The sequence below is a fragment of the Clarias gariepinus genome, chromosome 2 (genome assembly GCF_024256425.1).
Source record: "Clarias gariepinus isolate MV-2021 ecotype Netherlands chromosome 2, CGAR_prim_01v2, whole genome shotgun sequence".
NCBI lineage: Eukaryota > Metazoa > Chordata > Actinopteri > Siluriformes > Clariidae > Clarias > Clarias gariepinus.
The window spans coordinates 19339774-19359990 of NC_071101.1; the positions used below are offsets into that span (position 1 = coordinate 19339774).

Below are 20217 nucleotides of genomic sequence, written 5' to 3' on the forward strand. Positions count from 1 at the left end.
CTCTCTCTGTGCGTGTGTGTGCCATTTTACACTCCACCACAAGCAGTGTGTATGGCTTTCTCAAAAGTAAAAAGGAAGTTAAGCCGTATGAACGTTTAAAAAAATAACATTATTATGAAAGACCACCAAAATTACACAAGGAATGACCCATGTTTCAATGCTGTGTTTTTAACTTTATTTATATAGCATGTGATGTTTTAGTAAAGTCAAGCGGTCAACTGGGCTTTTTTTAAATTGTCATTTCCCCACATCATGAGGTCACAAACTTCCGGGGTGCAAAATGACCAGCAAAGTCCTGGAGATCAAATGTCTGATTTTAAGCAGTTATGTACCACTATATTTGTCTAAAGACATTAAAGCTAAGTGTAATTACATTTATTCCTTAATAAAACTCTCAACTCATCCAGATGAGGTAAAATGTATGTCTATCTTATTACCATCACGTTGTGTTTATATATATATATATATATATATATATATATATATATATATATTTAATTATTTAATAGATTAATTAATAATCAAAGTCAAATACTTATTCAAAAACGTTTTCGATTCAGCAGTGGCTTCTAAAAATAGTAACCACTAACATGATTTCAGTTAGTTGTTGTGGTCTCCCTCTTAGTCAGATTCTATCTACATTATGTAGAGCACACAGCACCCCCAAAAGACAAAACCACTACTAAGTTCACAGCGATTCTTTCTGCAGTTTAGCAGCATACAGCACTTCCTGTTCCACTATTACTGCTGCTTGTCAAAATGGCCCATTTTGGCCGCTTATATAACCCCCACATACTGTACATAACTGCAGGAAACACTCCAAGAAAGTCCCATCAACTTAGCATATGTGATGACTCAAACGCTAGTCATATGCAAATATCACAACACAATTTCGTGTTAGGGGAAAACAAAGTTCCTTTAATCATGTATCAGAAGAGAATACAGCAACCCGGGCTTGCCCTTACAATTTATACAACATTTCACCAGAATCAGAGAAATGAGAACAATATAAACATTGCCATGCCAGTCATGTGTTAAGCATTGTTAAGGATGTTTAGCTTTTATATATCTGGTAATTAGTATCCAATTATTAAATATTTTGATACAAGTCTTCATTCATCTGTTAATCTTTGTTATTACCAGATAACAATAATGCTTGTTTTATAACAATCATGCGATAGATGAAAGTGTTGCAGTATTTTTGGGAAGCAACCCCTTATTACATCAGACAATTTTAAAGGATTGCACGAAAATTCCTGGAATGTATTAGTCTAATCTTAAAATTGTATATGATAAATGTGGAAAGTGATCATAGTAATAAAATGATATATGGCTAAGCATAATTTTTCAAAAAAAAGATTAATGGGAACTGTAAATATTTAGATAGAAAGATATAGAGATCATGCAAAGCCTAGACTAAACAACAGATTTGGAGCAAACAGCCATGGTAACATTAAACAAAGGGAGAATTATATGAAGGTAATCCTGTAACATTAAAAAACGAGTGGAGAGAGAAAGAAAGTTTTACGTATAGGATTTCAGTGGCTCACATATTTCCTCATTCTGTAACTTCTGTTATTGAAAAACTGCACAGCACTAACAGTCTTTTTAACTTGTTTTGTAGGTCTTTGAAAAGATAGTCATTATAATGATGATTACTATTACAAGTTATATGTTAGTTTCTTATTTTTGGAAACTTGATAGAACATGGTGAAGCAGACAAAAATCTTTGCACTTGGGAATATCCCTAATCCTTGGTGCTGAATTAACTTGTGGGGTGTTGCAGTTCAGCTAAACTTTTAGATATGCAATGTTTACATGAGTATTTCTCCAAGAATTATCATGGTTTAATTCAGGCTAAGGTCCTGATATAATTCCGACAAGATCCTATGGTTTCTGGATAACATAATGTAATAAAACTAACCAGCAAACACAAAGTACACTATCAGATTAAAATCTACCCTCACAACAAACTCTCAGAATTGCTCTACTGTCTATCTTAAAACTTACTTCCTGTATAAATACAGACATTTTTTCTGTATTCAACTTTAACATCCAAGTTCAACATAATTATGTTTTCTCATGGGGTGTAGAATCCTTGTGCGTTTGTTTCTGTCCCCTGTGTTTTGAACTATTTACAGAGACTGCAAATCGTTCTAATTATGCACAAACAGCGGATGTAGAAATACAAACAGCAAGTATATGTGTCACCATGTTGCTTTAGAGAGACCGTTTGAAGCGGCTCCTTATCAACTATTATCTCTCAGTCAGCAATGGACCTCTTACTGACTCTGGGAATATGAGTGATGGTATGTGGTGGTATTGTCATTTACAATCTGGCCCTTCTGGGGAAGAGTTCATCTCCTCATGAGAGGTCAGTAGCCTCTAATAAAGATCTGGTCATCTCCTCTTTCTGCTAAGTGGATTTCTATAAACAGACAGAAACCTCAAGCACAAACACCATACCAAAAGGCTCTTAAACCAGTGCTTATAGCACACAGTTAAATTGAGATCCTAATTCATCAGTGAGCTACATTTGACTTCATCCTTAGCCTTGAGATTAACTAAATTCAATAAAGTATACCACCACTAGTATACATCAGTTCTGTTGGGTCCTGTGGTTTTCTCACTTGCATTAACTAAAAGGTGCTACAGTACAGTGTGCCCATAGCACATGCAAATCTAGCATTGTGTACTTGTCACTTCTCTTGGCTGTTTGTGTATTAATACCTGATACCCGTTGAACTTACTCAAGAAAGGTGTCAAAATACACACAATCTAACAAAGATGTGAGGTTTTTATCTAAGGACAGTGGGGTCTCAAGAGGTTAAAAAAACCAGCTACAGTAGGAGTTTCCCAAAGGTGATCATAAACAACTATCTAAGATACATCATTATTAAAAAGAAAAAAAAACTTTTCCTTTATTCGCCTTTACAGATTGCTATTCAAAATTACTTTTGGCTTGAAAGAGAGCAGTGAGTAGGCTGCATGATGTTGGACTTTCTCTAGATAATTAACAGATTTCTAGATCATTAACAGTTCACCAAGTTAATGATTTGAGGGGTTTTGGAGTTTGCTGGCAAAACACCACATGACAGCATGGCATGAAAAAGGAAGAAGCAAAATAAGTTTTGTTCTTCCTGGTGGTTCAAGCTGTGAAGGGAAGTTAATTTTAGTTGTGTCAACGTCCTAACGCAGCTTGATATTACACCCTTAAAATAGCTATGTTAAAAACTACACAAACTTCTACAACCCAAACCGGGTCCATTTCATATCAAATCACTTCAATAATACCCAATATCAATCTATTTGATAATAATAATAATAATAATAATAATAATAATATGTACACACATATTTTATATAATTTACCGATTTATTCAATTATCGCTAATGATCAGGCCACAGTTACAAGGAAAAACTCCCTAAAATGACATAAGGAAAAATAAGGGGAATCCTTGAGAAGAAGCAGACAAAATTGGAATCCATCATTGTTTGGGTGATCCTAGATAGTGTGCCTCTAAATAAATCCCCTCTAGAACTGTGCATTTAATGATTAAAAATAATTGACCATCTATCCACCTATCAATAAATCCATTATCTATACTGCTTACTATGTGCATAGGTATCCTATCACAGGGTATATAGGACACAAATCAGGGCACAATTCCGGGTGCACCCTAATCATACTACTACGTGCACATGTCTTGGGACTGTGGGAGGAAACTGGAGTACCTGAAGAAAAACCCACTAAGTACAGGGAGGACATAGTAACTGCACACAAATAGACTGGAGGTTAGAGCGCCGACCCTGGAGGGTGACCGTACTAACTCTCTGCCATGCCTAGTCAAGATTGTTACTATTATTGACCCATTAAGGAAAAAAATAACTTATTATGTCTATTATTGAACCATTAAGAAAAAAGGAACTTAAGTGCCAAAGGTTTAGCAGCTGGATTGCAGTGACTTCACCTTGGAAGATATAGAAGGGCAAAAGAGACAGTCACATCTGCATGTCACTTAACCCAGTCAAACAAAAGTACGAAATACTGTACATAAAAAAGGACAACTAATATAGTGTTTGGGTATAAGAGAACTTAGAACCATTTTCCATTGGGTTGTTGTTGGATGCCATTCTAATCTGACCTGTCTTTCAGAACAAGAAATGAAAATTCAATTGAAATAATACAGATCTCCCTTTAGATAACAATAAGGACATTCTGGTGGGACCTGCATTTCCACTTAGTTCCAAAGGCTGTTATGTTAACACAGTGGTTACAATATTTGACTATAAAAGCATGTAAATAGTTCCATGCGGTACATTATTTAAAATGAGTATCCAACAATATACATGTCATGTTAATAGTGAGACTTGGTTTTATATTACTTATTTAATAGAATGAATAACTAAAATTATCCTGCATTAATTCATACAACTTATGCTTTACCACAATACTTTAAACACTAGTGAAAACATCTGTTATTACGGCAGGTATTTTACTCAGTATGTAACATTACTGGTTATAAGGAACTGGTATTATGGACATATTACAATAAAGAGGAAGTATTTACTTCTGTAAGCCAGGAAGTGCTTGTTGTCATATTTTTTTTTAAAAAGCTATTAAAAAGCTTAAAAAAAAAAAATTAGAATCCCCAAAAACTAGCCAGTGAACCAGCCAGAAACAAATATTTCAATGATCAAATAACAAAACAGCTCTTACATCAGCAGTTTCCTTTAAGCCTTAAAACACACCAAAAATTTTAACTGAATGCATGTCCTAACCCAGAATAGCTTCTTTTACAATCACATATTCACAGTAAGTTGTAGACATAGAACAGACAAACATTGTTACTGCAAGCAGAAGTGAATTCACCGATGAACTAACAGGCTGGGCAAGGGGAGCATCAATCAGAGACCCGTTTGCAGTTCCACATGAATTGTTGCAAACTGCAAAAAGGACTTCTTTCTTTATTTTAACAATATTATTCTGCTTCCATAAAGGCTAGATTTGAGTGCTAACTAATAGTTTGTCCTGTGGACAAATTCTCCTACCTGAGCTGTCAGTTTAGGTGGACGGCCATGTCTTGGAAGGTTTGAAGTTGTGCCATACTCTTTCCATTTTTGGATGATGGATTGAACAGTACTTGATGAGATTTTCAAAGCTTGGGATATTTTTATGACTTAATCCTGCTTTAAACTTCACAGACTTTTCCCAGACCTGTCTTGTGTGTTCCTTAGGCTTCATAATGCTGTTTGTTCACTAATAATCACTAACAAACCTCTAAGGGCTTCACAGAATGGCTGTATTTATAGTAAGATTAAATTACATACTGATTAACTCTAATTTAGTAAGTATAAAGGGGGCTGAACACAACGGCACATCACGATTGTGCTTGTAACAAGCCGAAATATTGAAATGTTCAAGGGGTATAAATACTTTTGCAAGGCACTGTATGGTGTATCTGATTGTGTTTTTACTTACAGTGCGTGCAGTCACACAGCACAATTCATGATTTTACTTATACAGAAAGCCCTGTCTTTTGGACTTTGTAATAATTCATAGGATGAATAAGATACAGTATAGCGCACCTACTGTACGCACTCTGTTTGTAAAAAAAAAAAAAAAAAAAAAAAAAAAACTGTTTGTTTACATGGGCAAGAAATATTTTGTTGAGGGGAAAAAAAGAATAGTCCTGCCACCTCGTGCATTGCTTGTGGTCTTGTACACATTGTAGGTTTTAGTAGAACCAGGCTGAGTGTTAAGGAATGAACGACTGCAGGGAGAATTTATTATTTATCAGCAGTACCAGTGAATCAGCCTGTCTTCTGAATACTGTAACAGCAGAAATTAGCTACTTATGTAGTCATTGGTGTGATGAACCTTTGCTTAAAATATAGTCTTATGTACAATTTGTGCGGTTTTAAAAGAAATTAAATTAATAGTTTTACTGAAAATCCTGCAGAATCAGCCTTTATAACCTCATAACAGTTCTCATAAGGCCTTTGTCACACCTGCTTCCTTTTTCATGCATGCAAAACTTTTTTGTCTGTCTGAAAAGTGCCTTTTACATAATATGGTGCTTTCTTTTTCTGCATTATATATATATATATATATATATATATATATATATATATATATATATATATATATATTTTTTTTTTTTTTTTCTTCTTCTTCTTCTTTTTTTAAGTCTAAGGATCTCATATATATATATATATATATATATATATATATATATATATAAATATATATATATATATATATATATATAGATCCTTAGACTTTTGCACGTATTAACACAGGACGCTGTTTAAAGAACACTAAATAAGGATTAAATTTACAGTTAGTGATCATCAAATAAAACAAGACACGTTATTATTATGTCTTAAATTAAATGTGAAAACGTAGTAGTAACTGTTATAACCTTGTAATAAGTTCTTGTTTATAGAAATATTTGCTGGAAATGTGCATGTGTGAGTTATCACTCCGGAAACCGGAGTACGACCGAACGTGAACCCACCAAACTCTCCATGCGCGCAGACGCACGCTTTTATTTTGAAATATAAGACTGGCGGTTAAAGATGGCCGGTTTTGAACATGACCAATCTTACGAAAGCATTTTCCCTAAGCACGCCTACATACATCTCCCAAGCTGCGTTCCATTCCATACTCCCTGGTCCCTTTACAGGTAATGTCGGTTAAGGAACCTGCCCTCGACAAAACTCGAAGGCGCGTTCCAAACGACCAGAAGAACCCAGCGAAGTACACTGCTCAGGGTGTTCAGCCCTGCCGGGAACGAAAATGTTCAGTTCAAAGTAAACAGCGAATGGTGTAGGGAACAAGTAAACAACAAGTCTTCACTTCACCGGAAAAGGGAATAAAATTTTCCCACACGTCATTGCGTCTCCCTGGATTGTGAAAAAAAATGGATCTAAAAAAAAAAAGGTTTTTTATTTATGATCATTATTATCGAGGATGACATCATATTAAAAGGACACAATTTATTTATTTATTTATTTATTTAAGATATCCTTAGTATTATATAGGCTCTGTAAAAATAAAGAAATTTATTTGATCAATTCTTCAATCAATTATTATTAATTAATAATTTATTTACAAGTTTTACACGTTTCAATAGTATGTTTTATAATTATGTCATATTTCGATTCAGTAAATATTCAATATTTAATGATCGTAGTGGTAAATTTTCACGGCACCAGCGACAGGAATCCGAGGTGCTTTTGTAACCATGGTAACGGACGAAAAGCGACGTCTGCGTTGGTGACTTCGCAGGGTGTTCTGAGTGGTTGAGTTTTGTCGCGGTAACTTTCCTTCACCGACATTCCCTGCAAATGGTAGGGAGCACCCTGTAAAGTATCTTCGGAATGGAACGCAGCTCAAGAAATTTGCTGGAATAACAAGAAATATTGGTTAATTAGAAGAGGAATAAAGAGACCCCTTTGTATTTGTATTTACTCATTTATTTAAATTATTTACTTTCTTTCTTTCATATTGTTTGTTTTATATTTCACTTCTTTCAGAAAGTGTTTTCGCTATTTTTTTTATTTTTTATTTAAGTTTGTTAAAAAAAAAAAAATCCAGTTGTTTCCTACATCGTTTGCAGTTTCCTTTGAACTGAACATTTTCGACCCCTAAGGGCTGAAATCACACCTGACATGTCTAAACACCCTGTGAAATATACTTCAGACAGATCGGAACGCACCCACACCTTCAGTTTCGCAAAAATGAACGTGGAGCTGGCCACACATAACCTGCAAGATAAAAACCTTACATGCAATTTAAAACTCGTCACTATTTAAAATAATTGTAAGAATACAAATTACTCCAAACCCTATTTTCGCTATTTGGCCTTCCTTATATAAACATAATCTGCGTCCTACGCATGTGGCAACGTTTTGTCCAGCAGATGGCGGTAGAGTAGTGTTGGGAAGTGAATCATTTTAGTGACTCGGTTCTTTGATTCTCATTCATTAAAATAAACAATTTTGCTTTTGAGTCATTTAGTTCATTTCGTTCTTTTGATAAAAAATAAAATAAAATGTTACATTTTCAATAAACAGACCCTCAACACATCTACAATACATACACAAATTTTGTCTATAGTTCCAGTAATGAAAATATAACAATGCAGCTAATGACATACAGTGTAATGATAAACAGAATGAGCAGCTCACCTCTCATATCTTTTGATCCGATCGTTTGTTCTTTTGAATCTATTGCACCGCATAGGTTCTATGGGAGTCACGTGACAAAAGAACGAACGACTCGGACTAGAAGACTCATTGAAAAGAATCGATCAATTCTGTTTCCTGTGTACTGCACTTCATAGCGTCTATGGGAGTCATGTGACAAAAGAAAGAATGAATTGGACCAAAAGACTGAAAGGTAACTACTAATTTCTGTTTCCTGTACCTAACCTACAGAGGTTTTGCAATGCGTTGCGCATGCACGCCCAGTAGAAAATGATTCGTTATCACTCTCCGAGACTACTCAGTCTTCGGTGTCATGTTAAAGACTCAAATAGAATGAATCGTTCATGAACGACCACTAGTAGAGACTTCTCTCTACTAGTCATAAACACACTTATTATGATTGTGTTAAATAAAGACTGATGGAATAATTCTTTATTAAATTAATGATTCAATAATTATTTAGTTTTCTGTAGATATGCATGCATAAGAGCAGGATCTAAATTCTTGCAGAAGTATACCCAAGCTGAACTCACTTTTTGGTTTTGAAATGTTTTAGTTATAGAAAATTTTAAAATCATTTAGGAAATTAGAAAAGTTAGAAATTGTTTTAGAAATTAGAAAAGTTAGAAATTATCCTGGTCCTCTTATTTGACTGGACAAACAGTGTTCCTGGCGCTCAGTATAACAGCACTGGCAGATTTTTCTGTTTGTATCACCTCACTTGTCTGTGTTCGCTAAATTCCAAATCTAGCAAAAGTTTGTGACATAGACACTTATTACAGTTACTACAATCCAGGGTCTGTCCCTAGACAAATTGTTTTATCCAGGTGAATAATTCATGTACTACATGCTACATATTGAATCATAAAGTTAGATTTTTTAAGATGTAAAAGTTAACAGGTTACAGAATAATAAACTATTTGAATCCATATAACATAACAAAGAAACATACTATACTATATATAGTACTAAACTTTAAAAGTTCACCTCACACTGTGTGTTTGTTTGTGTGGGCATGGCAACATGTACAGCTATATTTAGCTGCAAAAAAAAAAAAAAAAATAGGCACAATGTTTGTGAAATCGCAGTCACTGTATAAGAATGTATTGTTTCTCTAACTGTTGTATGAAGTAATTTCACACCTACCGTATAATTGTACCTGACCGAGATCTATAAACAGTCCATTCATGTTTGAAAAACATCCAATATGACTGAATTAAAACAATTCTGCATAGAAAAGTAAGCCGAAATTCCTATACAGCAACTTGAAAGTCTCATTGCCAAATGCTTAATGGCCAAGGGTGGCATAACCAGTTGTTACAGTATATGAGGAATAAAACTAAAAAGCTTATAGGACCTGGTACTCCCAGGCAGTCTCCCATCCAAGCACTAATCAGGGCCGAGCTTGTTAGCTTTCTAAATCAGACTAGATCAGGCAGTTTCATACGGGTATGCCTGTGAGTGGGAGCTGGCTTAAAGGAAGCCTTTTTAACCAATTAAAATGCATTTTTTTATTAATAAAAAAAAAACTATTTGAGGAATAAAACTGAAGCTTATAGGACCGGGTACTCTCAGGTAGTCTCTCATCCAAGCACTAACCAGGGCCAAGCCTGCTTAGCGTTCTAAATTAGACTAGATCAAGCACTCTTATATTAGTATGTCTGTTAGTGGAAACTGGTTGAAGAAAGGCCTATTTGACCAATTAAAATGATTTTTTTTTTATTTAACTTACTTATTTAAAAAAAAAAAAAACTATATAAGGAATAAAACTGAAAAGCTTATAGGACCAGATAGTCTCCCATCTAAGCACCTGGACACCGTGCGGCTGCTTCTTTCGGCGAATCTCTCGCCTTCCAAAATTCAAAGCCAATCATCTTTGCCCTTTTTCAAAATTCTCCATAATTCACAGCCAGTCACCTTTCCCTCCTTCCAAAATTCAGCTCGACCAATCCGCGTCGAGTCTCTCTGTCGAATCACGTCCTTGCGTTTCCAAAATTCACACTGGCGTTTCCAAATTTTAAAGCCAATCAGCTTCCCCTGTTTCCAAAATTCAAAGCCAATCAGCTTCCTCCGTTTCCAGAATATCTGCCTTGGTCCCGCCTCCAGTGCGGATGCGACAGTCAAACTTTTAAACGGTTTGGGATATGAATATTCTTTCAGCATAACACGGTAAAACCGCACATTACAAAAGTATTGATTTTAGAGATAAATAGACTTAATTTAAGCGGTTTGTTTCATATAACGTTATTGTAAATTTGCTGATGCTGTATTAACATTAACATTTCCTAAAGAGACATGCCTCCACTTAGACTTACAGTTACACATTAGCAGTGTATTTTAGTCCAGTAATGACACCATTTCTGTATTTATTAACACACAGTGGTCGCGGTGATGTTAGTCCTGGGGGAGTTCAGCCCCGCATATGGTCAGAAGATTAACAAAACCATTGCGTGTAAAATAAACGTGAACACAAACGTTTCCCTCGCATGTACAGTACAAACTGAGTGCAAAATACTGTACAGTATCGGCATTCCAACATGTAACACACACACACACACACACACACACACGGCATAACAGCGTTATAACGGACATGTGGTGCATGCATATTTATTATGGGATTATAATTTGAGGCTTTAAAATCAATCACTGTACACTCGACAAAACAATGAATAATCAACTGTAACTGTAGCCGGACTACAGCAACACCATAATGTTTAATAGACCAGTAGATTATATTCTCACACAAATTTAAATCACAATATAAATGAGGGTTGTCTTATAACTTGAGTCATTTAGTGAATCTGTTGTGGCACAAATCCACCTTGCGTATGTTTAGACTCTAATACAGGTTATATGACTGAACTGAATCTAACTGTGTATTACAGATATCTGCCATCCTCCTAATATAAAATCTACTGTATCCATCCATCCAAAGGTAATCCATGTTTAAAGGAAATGCATTCTTATCATTTGCCATTAAACAATTTTAAAGATTAATAAATGTAAATATTGATTATAATTGATTATGTAATAGAAGTGTGTGTGATTTTAATTATTTAAAATAAATACAAGACATCATTTACAGTAAGCGTCCTGTTTTTGGTTGCAGTTCACAAAGCCGTGGTTCGGAGGGGTTCATGGCTCTGCTTTAAAGCCAAACCTAAGCTTGACTCTGATGCATGCAAGAAAGGTAATGTTAGTATAATTTCACATCTTAAATTAGATTTTCAAATTATAATTTTATTTATTCTTGAAGATATTATTTTTCTGTCCTTGTAACTGGAAGTGGGTTTTACATTTTTTTAAAGATTTTAGTCTTCATTCATATAATCCATTAACTAGGCTTTCTTACTCTCTCAGTTCCTCCCCAGCTCTTCTGCACTGTCCAGAGCTGATACAAACGCAAGAAGGACATTGTCACTCTCACACAGTCATATATTCGGACACTTTCTCCTCTGTCACTTCCTCCATCTTCTGTGTTAGAAACTGCCACTACCTCAGTTTCTCCACCAAACTGTTAGCCACTGTGTCAACAGCCATGACTGCTGATCCGCCAGGACCACCAGGGGATAGCCAGCAGCACCTGAGCAACAGCTGCTGGGTCTTTAGGTGAGAGTTTGTACAGCGTCATGTGCATTGTTTTCTTGCTTGTGGTAGTATAGTTATTGATTTTTATTGTATGTGCTATATTTACTAGGCCGTGGATAAGCACTGTCCCACGAATGGACCGAGTGGACCATCTGGACAAGGACTGAAACTGGTTTAACACTCAGCAACCAGCAGGTCTGCACCATCATAGCTCTCTGTCAAAACTTAATGCCATATGACAAGCTGCGTGAGGCATCCCCTGCTCGGCATCATGTGCGGCTGAGCACTGGACTTCAGACATCCCAAAACAAAGGGTGAATTTACACCAGGCATGGGAACCATGGCTTGTCGTGTCTTGTGTCTTAGGATCCACCGGATCACCTGACCAGTGGACAGAGTGTTGTTGCTTAGCAAGAGGCCATCTTTGTCAGACTCTGTGAAATTTACAAGAGCCCACAACACACATTCATTATGCACTGACAAAATGGACAATGATTAAAAGGCTGAGAAAAAAAATAGACCAATAATTTGCGAAAACTTGTGTTTTAATTGGTGGTGTGTAAACAGTGTCTAAGTTGCAGATTGGATCTCTATATACATAAATACATGTTTTCTGTTCTTTTTTATTGTTGTTTTATCACTGATTTTACCGGAAAGGCAGACATTTTTTTAAGTTTTTCTTTGTATGTATTTCCTTCCAGCATTTATTTTTAGATATTTTTAGTTTTAAAGAACTGGAAGAAGGTGAAGAGATAATCAGTGAGAGCAATATATAACTGTATAATGATACCATAATTTGCTAATAAATTTGCATTATATTTTTAAAGAAGCTTTATGATTTATTTCTATCACAAATATCTGTACAAACAGGAGTCAGTTAGAGTGGCTTTTGTTTATAGACTATAGATGAAAAAATGACAGAATATAATTCTCTTTAAAGTACACCACCAGATTAATATTTCATTTGTAATGAATTTGCCTTCATTCCAGCAGGTCACAGTCATATAGAGAATGCAAATACACTGTTGCATTGCCTTTCATGTTTATTCTATTAATTTGATTATAATAGTCAAATGTACTTTTTGTGTGCCACAACATAAAGCATTTAACAACAATCTCTTATACTTTTACATTAACCTAACCTCATGTTATTATTAATTAGGCAATATTTTTATTTTGGGTTGAAAAAAAAAAAACGTCATACTCGAGAATCGAACCTGGGATCTTTGGATTCACAACCTTCCCCTGCCTGATGCATAAAAATGTTCATTTTTGATGCAAATTGTAAAATCACAATGCATCAGCAGTCTACAACTAGAGGGAAGCATCAAAGATGGTAATAACTCTCATTTCACCTAATTTTTTTTCTAAATTTTCCATTTTTTGTTCTTTTTTTCTCATTTTTCCCTTTTCCTCCTCCCCCCCCCCCAAACAGGGGAACTTTGTTCCCAGCTTAGTTCTTGGACAGTCCGCTCTGCCTGCCTGTTTGACTCGAGGTGATAGCAATACAATATCTTTAAAATATCTTTTAATTTTCCAACTGGCAAACAACTTTTCGACTTTTCGTTGTTGCACAGATTGCACAAGACGGAACTACTGTTTTTACGGTTTCCCATAGATTTGGCCACTAGAACTTTGGTTCTAGCAGGTAGATAGTGTGTGATACGCAGGGGTGACCAGATGCTTAACTTGTGTGTGCCTCGTCGTCACTCGCTCACGTAGTGCCTCCGAAACATATGTTCGATTCGGAGGACAGCCCCTGGGCACAGGTTGAGACCATGTCATTTGGGCTATCTCCGAATTGAGGTCCCATACGATCAGAGCCACCACGAGTGCCGCAGGCAAGATGGTCTCTGGATCCGAGTTTTGATCCGGCGCTGGATAATAGCGGGATAACGCATCCACTTTATTATTTCTCGAGCCGGGGCGATAAGTAATAACAAACTGGAAACGCGTGAAAAACAGTGCCCATCGGGTTTGGTGAAAGTTTAGTCTTTTTGCTTGTTGAATGTACTCAAGATTTTGATGATCTGTAAGTACAGTAAATGGGTGTTTAGCTCCCTCCAACCAATGCCTCCACTCCTCTAATGTCGCTTTTACTGCAAGCAGTTTACGATTACAGATATCATAATTGCGTTCGGCAGGACTTAGTTTACATGAAAAGAACACAGCACAGGGGTGAAGTTTTTCTGGGTGGCTGTGGCGTTGTGACAGCACCGCTCCTAGTTCTACCTCTGATGTGGCGACCTCAACTAAGAAGGGCTTCTCAGGGTCGGGTAACTTCAAGATAGGCGCAGAGGTGAAAGCTATGAGGCGCTGGTTTAAGATGCTGGAAAGCTGCATGCGCTTTCAACGGGAATTTGCGTAGCCATTGTGGTTTCCCCTTTAACAAACCTGTGAGCGGCACTGCCACTGTGCTGAAGCCCCGAATAAATTGCCTATAGAAGTTGGCGAACCCAAGAAAACTCTGTAGCGCCTTAACTGACTTAGGTTCAGGCTATTGTTGCACCGCCGTGACCTTGGTCGCCTCCATCTTGACTCCCTGTGGCTCTATGCGTAAGCCCAGAAATGCAATTTCCCACTGGTGAAACCATCACATTTTTATTAATAATGACCGGATGTCGTGCTAAATGCAGTCTTCCATTCATCGTCCTTACGAACACGAACGAGCATTTCACTGCATAACGTACTATGTATGACTGTGTATGTGACAAATAAAATTTGAATTTGAATTTGAGATTGTAAGCGCTGCGTAGATCGAGTTTAGTAAAGATGGAAGCGCCTCTGGGTTGGTCAATAGCGGCCGGTACAAGGAGCAGTGGGGGCTTATATTTCACTGTAATTGCATTTAGACTGCGATAATCAATACATGGCCTGAGTCCCCCACCTTTTTTTTTTTCAATAAAAAAAATCCTGCCGAAGCTGGGGACGTGGAACTGCTGATGAGCTCCTGCTGGAGAGCCTCACTCACGTATTTCTCCATGGCCCAGGCTTCCACCACGGACAATGGATAAATGCACGAGCAGGGTCGGTGTTTTACCTGGCAGAAGCTCGATCACGCAGTCCCACGGACAGTGGGGGGGGGGGAGTCGTGCTGCTGCCCTCACGCTAAATACATCTTAAAATGTATGATACTCAGTTGGCACTGAGATTGATACTTGGGCGCTTGGACTATCAATTGTTGTTGTTTGGACCATCAAAGCCGACGGTGTACAAAATTTAACACATCTTAGGGGCACGGATATGAGTTCAAGGGGCGAATGTTTTAAATTTTGACCACCTAGAGCTTTAACTAAGATCGGATACTGAAGCTTCGACACAGGAGCTCCTAGCGAGGAAATAATAGCAGATGAGGTAAATTTTCCAGCCGACCCGGAATCTATAAGGGGGAAAACAGACATAGTGTGATTATTATAGGACAAACACGCATGCAAACAAAAGGATTGATGAGTGCGAGGAGGTGTGTGTGTGGTTACTTTTAACAGTGGACAATTGCTGACTCTATGCGATCCACCCCACAGTACAAACATAACCCAGATGTCATTCTCCTTTATCTCTCTTGGGCAGAGAGGCGGGAAGTGTTCACGTCCATCGGTTCTGGGTGATTCCCTTTGCGCAGTTCGCCGGAGGGTTTGCTAAGCCTATCGCGGCGGCTGGGCTCGGGTCTTACCCCGGAGCCCCTTGTGGGGAGGTGCCATCGTTGACCGCGGAGATGCTGATGGCCAGGTCTATGCAACTGTCCAGAGACATGCCGGTATCACGAAAGGAGAGTTCTAGTTGTATCTCGGGTTGTAGCCCATCTCTGAACCTGGCCAACAGGCTCTTGTCACACCAGCCACTCTCCGTGGCTAGGATTCAAAATTTGACGGCATAGTCCGCGACTGTTTGATTACATTGCTTCAACCTCAGCAGTTGTTGTCCCCCTGACTTCCGTGGTCCGGATGATCGAACACCGTACGAAGGCTTTGAGGAACTGGTCTTAGTTTGATGTGATGATCTCCACACTGCTGTCGCCCAGTCCATCCCTGGCCCCATGAGCTGCTGCGTAATAAAACTGATCTTTCTTTTGTTCCACTAGCTCCAGATAATCTGCCAGGTAGAGCTCACAGGCCAGTATGAAATGCTTGCACCCCTCCGGGTTTCCCGCATATCTTTTCAGGGTAACGGAGAAAGGTGGGGAGTGTGCGGAGCGCGGCCCAAGACAGGAAGTGAAGGCCCAGTTTGACGCGAGCCGTTCAACACTGTGCACCATGTCATTCACCGCTTGTGCCAGACTGTCCATCTGTCCTTGCTACCGCCGGACATAATCCATGATCGGGATTTCATCATCCGGCAAGGGCATTCCGTCTTGGAAGGTCTGCTCATCTGTCATGTCAGTCATAGTTCCGAAAAGGTAGATCCAGATGCATCGAAAAACAGAACAGATTTACTGAATAATTGACACAAAAAAAGGAAAACGAAGAAAACACAGGCAATGTCGAAAACCACTCCAGGCTGTGGACTTCCCAGGCTGGGTCTGCAGGCGGGCTATAAGCCATAGGAAACATAAAATAAACTCAGCTTCTTGCTGAAGTCCTTCAGTCTTTTACGTGACCTAAACGTAGGCCTTTCTCAAGTCTATGCACACAGCCCATTCCTGCAGACGCCGTTCAGTCCTGGGGGAAAAAGAGTATACACATAACACTAAACATTCACTCCACAAACACGAAGGTGCACAACAGTGAACAGACAAAGGGCTACGGCCTTGGCTCATATATATAGAGAGAGACACACAGGGGTAGATACAGGTAAACTTGATTTGGTGATAATGAAATTAATGGGGAACAAGTACACATGTAGACACACTAGAGGGAGACAAAGCGGCGGCTCAGTAATCCGGGAAACCAGGGGCCTCATGTATAAAACTTTGCGTAGATTTCATCCTTAAAATATGCGTACGCACATAAGACAGAGTACGCCAGAACCTGCGCAAGGTTCGCTTTATAAATCACAATTATCTGAATATTGTGCGCAGGTGCACGTGCTTATAGCTTACCCCAATCTCCTCCTGAAATAACCATATTTGGAGGTTAAGACCGCCTATTTTGAATATGTATGATCTCCCTGCATATTAATACGACCGATAATTGTCATTGATCTGTTGGCTAAAAATGGAAAAACAGAAACGAAAAGCAAAAAAAAAGAAACTTCACCGACTGCGAGATGGAGGTACTGCTGTCTGAGGTGGAGGGCCGAAAAAAAGTTTTATTTGGTGGGCTCTCTGCGGGCATTTCAAATAAAAGAAAGATGGTAGAATGGGAGCAAGTATAACAGAAGCAGTCAATGCTGTTACATCGGTGCCTCGCACAGTCCAAGAGACCAAAAAAAAAATGGTCAGACTTAAAAGTAGTCTTTAAAAAAAAGAATATGTGCACACAGGCGCAGTGTTGTAACCACTTGATGGTGGTCAAGGAATTACTGACCTCTCAGCCTTTGACGCAAGGGTGGGCGCGATTATAGGGGAAACAGGATTAAGTGGAGTTCTTCCAGAATTCCAAAGTGATACGGATGTGATTCGCGGTGACGATGGTAAGTAATTGATTTATCTACACATTATATAAGTTTTTGTCTGTTTAAAATTCTGCTTTTTTATTGTGGATAATTTAAATCAACCAATTCAAATTCCGCGGAAGTGGAAAGTCCTAAAATATCCAAGTGACAAATCTAGCAATAGATGCAGCTGTCCTTAAGATACGTTTATTAAAACAGTCGATTTTCCTGTTTATTCATATGCAAATAAAAAATAACTTAAAAAGACAACACCACTTGTACTTGAACACACAGCGCGGTTTCTCCGCGAGGGTCTTTCCAATACTGGCCGTAATTCAGAACACAATTTCAAGAGAATGGCTCTTGGAAATCGAAATCGGCTCATGAGCCAATCATCATCATGAGCAAGGAAATCTTCACGGTCTTGAAAACACGCTCCCTCTGTAGAGCGTCATTAGCAAGGTCTTCTAACAGCGCTAGAGCATCCATTATGATGATATGTTATATACGCACATACCTTTTTATAGCCCATTCATTAAAAAAAAGTAAATTCAAAGTATTTGCACTTGGTTAAGAATGCTGATAATGATAATTCAGGTTGATGCAATTTGATTAATTGGGTGATGACTATTTTAAATAGTTATTGCTATTTGGGCCAGTTGGTGTTGTCAAAACACATACTCTTTTAAAAGAGTGCGTACGCACAGTCAAGAGCATCCTTACGGTGCGCACTTATTTACGGCAAGTTTATTTTTTATAAATCCCAATATGTGCGTGGAAAAATGCGTACGCATATTTCTATGCCCATTTTGGGCGTACGCAACGTTTATACATCAGGCCCCAGATCTTTTTCCCCCGGACTGAGGTGGCTCAGATGTTACATTATCAACATTATTTATTCAAGTTCATGCAGCAAGTTAAAATGGAGCAAGCCCTAAGTTTAGCAAATTATTAAATTAAGAAAAGAATAAATAATGAGTAAATGGGGAATACATGTTTAAATAGTTTCGTGGGGTGTGAAATTTTAAATACAAGAGACAATTTGCAGTATTCCACTGCTGTTGGAATGTAAGATGACTTGGAAGTTAGTTAATCTTTTAGTTGGTATTGTTAATAATAATAATAATAATAATAATAATAATAATAATAATAATATATTGGGGTGATAAACACGCCTTATTTTGTGTTTTCCATGTAATGGTCTCATTGTGTACAGGTGTGCCTTACATTTGGGCCAATCCAAAAGACAACTTTTTTTCAATGTGGCATCAATTTTAACATTCTGTGGGTATAAAAAGCTGGGATTGTCAGTTAGTCATTCCAAGTTCATTATTTAAACAGCCAAGAACACACAACGTCACTTAACGGACAAGCAGCGCCACCTGGCCATGGCGCGCCTTCGGGTCGGTGGCAAACAGTCAGATGTTACTCGTAAACTTAGTATGTCTCAAAGTGTCATCAGCAGACTTGCATCAAGATACAGAACTACTGGCAGAGTTCATGACAGACCCAGGAGTGGAGCCCCACAAGTGACAGACCGCAACGATGACCAGTACCTAAGGACCTATGCACTCAGACATCTGCAGGCCCATTTACAAAATGCGAAGGGTACTAGGGTTTGCAGACAAACCATTTGCAACCGACCCACCGCTTTGGTCTGAATGCCAGACGACCGTTGCAGGTGACTCTACTTACACCAAGACACCTCAGTGAATGTTTGCAGTGGGCACAAGACCATGTGATCTGGACAATGCAGCAGTGGTCTTCCATCCTGTTCACTGATGAGTGTCGGGTCACCTTGCACAGGAGAAGGCGAGGTGAGCGATACGCTGAGGTCAACATGGTCCCCAGGGTTTGCTTTGGTGTTGGAGGTTTAACAGTCTGGGCAGGCATCACCAGTCAGCGCAAAACTGATTTGGTTTTTGTACATGGTTTTTAACTTTTACTTAATTCATTCAAAGTCAGAGCAAATATGAAAAGCACCCATGTAAATATCAATATCCCTAACTTATTGATGGAAAGTTTTTTCTTATTTAACAAAATCAAATATTTATTTTAAAAAAAGGTGTGCTTTTTGCATATAAATATTTAAGAACAAATTATGAACCATTATCAATATATAATATATATCTATAAAATTATTAAATGAACACACAGCACACAGTTAATTATTTAATGAATGTTTACCAAATCCATAGATGACAGAAGCATGATCTTACATGTACCTTGCCCTACAGTACTGTTTCTTACCTTTGGGTTGATACAAGTGAATGGTAAGAATCACACAGAATATATAAAGGGCTTAGCATAAGTACCCATCAGGTAAAGGCTAAAATAGTTAAAAGGTTAAAGCTAAAAATAATTTGATCAGCCTTAATGTAATCAGTTATATTATTATTTTTGGTTGAAGCAAATATACATGTCTGCCTGTCTTTCTTTCTGCCTAACTTAATTTATGACATACTGTCATACTGTGGTTTACAAGCACAGAGTCTCATGTATCACGCATGCGCTTCTTGATTTGACGCAGAGCGTCACGTGATCACAACTGAGCCAACATTTTTTCTCTCTCTTGCACTTCAGGTAATTGTCTCCCCTGCTGGGTTAGTGCTCGTCTCTTACTGGTATGATCAACATCTTAACTTACACAGAACACACATACTCTGCAGCGCAAGAGAGAGAAAAACACACACACACACACACACACACACACACACACACACACACACACACACACACACAGCCCCTGTGCGCATGAATGAAAACACTTATCTGTCTGGATTTATTTTAATTTTTATGGTTAATTTTTTTTTTTACTTTATATATTGTGTTAATTATTTTTATGTATTTATTTTTTTAGGCTGTGGAACGAAATTATTTTAA

The 20217-nt window shown here is 37.8% G+C and overlaps 1 long non-coding RNA gene across 1 annotated transcript; it reads left to right on the forward strand.

Moving 5' to 3' along the window:
* The first annotated feature begins 10309 nt into the window (after positions 1 to 10309).
* On the forward strand, positions 10310 to 12409 carry LOC128505652 (uncharacterized). The gene is made up of 5 exons (XR_008355600.1): positions 10310 to 10383; positions 11103 to 11152; positions 11327 to 11407; positions 11578 to 11826; positions 11915 to 12409. It is a non-coding gene; the product is annotated as an uncharacterized LOC128505652 (long non-coding RNA).
* Positions 12410 to 20217: the final 7808 nt, after the last annotated feature.